Here is a 4,409-nt window from a genome sequence, read left to right as displayed (position 1 = left end):
GAGCTGATTTGCACTGTTAGCTTTCACCTGTGGTATCTGTATGTGCTGACCATGAGTTGATGAGTTGACCAAAGGCTGATGTTGAGATACTGCTTGAATAAAGTCCTCACCACCCTCCCATGCAGAGTGGCAGGACCAGGACTGTGTGCACCACCACAGCTGCAACCTGTGGCTACTTTGCAATGTCACCCTGCACCAGCTTGTCCCAAAAAAACCAGGGGTTTGGGTTTTGTTTGTTTGGTTTTTTTTTTTAACTGTGGTGTGGTGAATTCTCCCTGGATCCAACCAGCACTGGGCAATGGCAGAGCCACCCTGGCCCATTCCATGTGCCCTGTGATAAAACTCATTCCTTGGCAAGAGGAGCCCAGCCTTGAAGGAGCTCAAGGTGGGGGAGGTGGGTTGTGTGCTGGACTCCAGGAGGGCATGTAAAGGGCTGCTTTGATGTCTGCACACACACATGCACAGCAGGCAGCTCATGCAGCTGGCTTCCACAGTTGCCGGCTGTGACAGACATGCTGCAGCAAGGGACCAAGACGAGCCACCACACCAGTGCGGGGTGGGGATGTTCTATCACAGCTAAACATGCTGCTTTTAATCCCTCTGCTGCTGACCTGATTCCCAGGTCTGTAAACACAGAGCCACGATTGGATACAGGTGTACCAGCTTTGGGCAAAAACTGAGGGTGATACCTCCACCAGTTCCTTTACAAATCCCTGCACCTTCCCAGGCAAGCACATGGGTTTGACCCTGCTTGCTAACCCCTGCATACCAATGGTCTGTGGAGGACTTAGGGCAGAGTTTGAGCACCTGTGGTACCTGCTAAGTAAAGGCTGAAGTAAATAAAGGAAGCTGCTGCCCTGCAACACACCAGTGTGGAAGCACGCTGTCGGTGAGGCCCTCAAGAAAGCCACCCCTCCATGACCTGCTCCTTGCAGACAACTACTACTGTGCCCAGCAGGAAGAGGAGGAGCAGAGCAGCTCAGCCATGAGAGGATCTGTTTTGGCCTTTGGGAAAAGGGTCTGTGCTCTGGAGCAGTATCTCAATTTTCTTTCTATACCACCATTTCTACAATGGTGGTACCTGCAGTGGGTCCAGCCTGGCCAGCCCTGGCTCTGCACTTGTATGTCTGCACAGTGAGCTTCACTCTGGGTTTGTTGGGTTTTTTCAGTCATAAAATTTTTTTACCATTGAGTCAGGCTGCACTACAGTGCCAGTGGTGGCAGCTCTCCTGCCACAGCATGTTAAAATCTCTAAAGGTTTTAACACACCACCTGCTCTGTTGAACCTGCGGCTCTCACTGGGTCATGGTCTGACACGGTGCATTCAGTCAGCAGTCGACGGCCTGTTGCAGCCCCCTGGCAGCTCCCTGGCTGCTCACAAGGGCTGATGGTGTTTGTGGGTTACCATGACAGATCACAATGGCTTTTAAAAGAGACAGGAGAAATTAAACCCTGCGTCTGCCTTCCCTAGCACTCATTTCTCTCTTCATCCCCTTCTGCAGACCAGTCCCAACTGCACTTCAGAGTTGCCAAGTGATCCACATTTTTTATGATGTGTATTTTCAGTGACAGTGACATGTGACAATATTTTCAGTGACATGGATCTGCCTGGCTGAACCCACTGTCATGGTTTCACCCCAGACAGCAACCAAGCCCCAGGCAGCTGCTCATTACTCCCCCACCAGCAGCATCAGGGAGAAGATTAGAAGGGTAAAAGCCAGAAAACCTGTGAGTTGAGATAGAAACAATTTAATAAAGAAAGCAAAAGCCAATTACCCAAGCAAAGTAAAACCAATAATTAATTCACTGTTTCCAATAGGCATCCCGGTGTTCAACCATCTCCAGGAATGTGGTTCCATCACTTGAAACAATTACTTGTAACTTGTAACTGGGAAAACAAACACCATCACCCTAAACATCTCCCCCTTCCTCTTCCTTCCCTCCACTTTATTTATTGAGCATGAGCATATGGTTTGGAATATCCCTTTGGTCAGTCAGGTCATCTGTCTTGGCTGTGTCTCCTCCCATCCTTCCCCATACATCCAGCTTCCTCACCAGCATGGCTGTAGGAAAAGAAGGAATGGCCTCAGCTCTGTGCAAGTCCTGCTCAGCAATAACAAGAACATCACTACATTATCAACCCTGTGTTCAGCACAAATCCAGAACACAGCCCCAGACCAGCTACTGTGAAGCAAATTAACTCTACTCCAGCCAAAACCAGCACACCCACTCTGCGGGGCAGGACATAGTGACAGGTGACCATGGACATTCAGGGACACAAGAGGTGGTCTCACCCCAAGCATCTCCACTGTTGCAGAGCTGGTCTCCTCTGGAGTCTCCTGATGTGTGGAAGGTGGTATCACCTGCAGAGATGCTGTTGAAAGATGCTTAGGGCATTTAAATTGCAGAAGAAAAAAGCCAGAGATGATTTTGCAGCTCAAAGCGCTCTTGCAGCTCAAACAATATATCCTGACGCTCAAGAAATAGATGGCACTGCCTGAAAGAGAAGGTGAGACCACTTCTCTGTAGGAGTGGATTAGCTGGGCAAAAGGAAGAGACCTCAGCCCCAGGGCTCTCATATCTGGATTTTAACTTCCACACGCACTGTGGCTCACCACTGCTCTCAAACACTCTCTGTACCATGGGGCTGCAAGAGCCCTTCAGATATGACTGATTTTAGCTGCTGGGTTTTCACTCTTCCTCCACTGACCCTCTTTAACACCCAAACAGGTGAGCCACAGCAGGATGGGGAGATGGGGTGGCCGGGGCAGCCAACACGCCTAGGGTGAAGCTCCCAGCAGCAGCAGATGCCCCAGGGAGTTCCCCTGCCTGCAGAGCTCCCACTCACTGTCCTCAGCCCCACCAGCGCTGCATCTGCACCTGCAGCCTTCCCCACACCTCCAGGGCTTGTTTTTATTAGGGTTTTTCTGGGTTTTTTGAGGGTAAATACGTAACACTGTCACTTGCGAGCAGCAGATGTTGCGGAAGGCAGCGGCAGCACAGACGGAACGGCGGCAGCAGGACGGGATTAGGGCAGTTTATCCCCCCGGCCCCGCTCGCCGCGTCCCTTCAGCCCTCAGCCCCGCGCACAGGCCAGGCCATGCCGGTGGCTGCGTGTCCGGACAGCCACCCCTTCCCGGGACTGGGGCTGCTCCCGGACACCCAGAACACCCCACACACTGTGCCCCCGAGTAACACTGACTTGGCAAACCCAAAATATATGTATTGAGATACATATACCATAGCACAGGGCAAATAGGTCACAATCCTAATACAGAATGTCCTATATTTATGGAATGTGCCATAGTACGCTTTTAGCTGGGAAGGTACTCGGCCTGGGCTTGGATGCAAAAAAACCTGTGTTTTTAACATTCAATAAATAACAGTTTTACTAAAAAGTGCTGGTACGTGCACCAAATAAACTATGTGTAAACAGCATGTATATTTCATATAAAATACTGTCATATATATTTATATAGCTTTCAGTCATACATATTAATCTATAAAATATGAAAATAAATAGCACTGAATGTAAAACCATAGTACATATAAGCCCACATGAATATATAAAACAGATACATAAAATGTTATATATACACGAACCATTACAAGTATAATATATACATATAAAGCATACATTTAGAAAACATTCCCTAATATATTTTTTTTATATAGTGTTCTCTATATAGAACCAATATGTAACATTATATTTATTCTGTTTGTTTTCACAACGTTCTAAATGGATGTCTTTTAAAAGAGACAGGAGAAATTCTGTCTGCCTTCCCTAGCACTTCTTTCTCTCTTTATCTGCTTCTGCAGATCCGTGCTGCAGAGCTGCCGAGCGATCCTCATTAAAAGGATGACGGTATTTTCAGTGACACGGATCTGCCTGGCTTAACCCCCTTCACAGAGCAGGATTTCGATTCCGTGTGCTTCTATAAAGATAACTTTGCAGTACATATATTACATGTTACACTAATATACACTATTACACAGTACAATATTGCAACACGTAAATACCTAAAGCACATTTATGAACCTCTGAAAACATGCCTGCATAAATATTTATATCTTTTGTACCAATAACTCGAATGTGGGAGCCATATATGGCATTGAGGTACGCATAAAACGTTGTTTTCACGTTTGTTTCTATTCCGCACCCAAAGCTTTCTGCACGCACCGCCGGCGGCGCGAGGCCGCCGCGCGCAGCCCGGAGACCGCGCACGCGCGCGGGGCTCGGGGGCGCGCTCAGCCGGGCACGCGCAGCGCCGCTGGCCCCGCCCCCACCCCGCGGGCGGGGCCTGCCCCGATAAACACGGCCACGTGCGGGGGGGCGGGGCCTGCCCGCGCTTCCGGCAACACGCGCCCGCCGCAGCCACATAAATAGCGCGGAGCGCGCCCGCAGCCAC

Source organism: Vidua chalybeata, chromosome 1, assembly GCF_026979565.1.
Source record: "Vidua chalybeata isolate OUT-0048 chromosome 1, bVidCha1 merged haplotype, whole genome shotgun sequence".
NCBI lineage: Eukaryota > Metazoa > Chordata > Aves > Passeriformes > Viduidae > Vidua > Vidua chalybeata.
Note: the sequence above shows the minus strand (reverse complement) of the source record.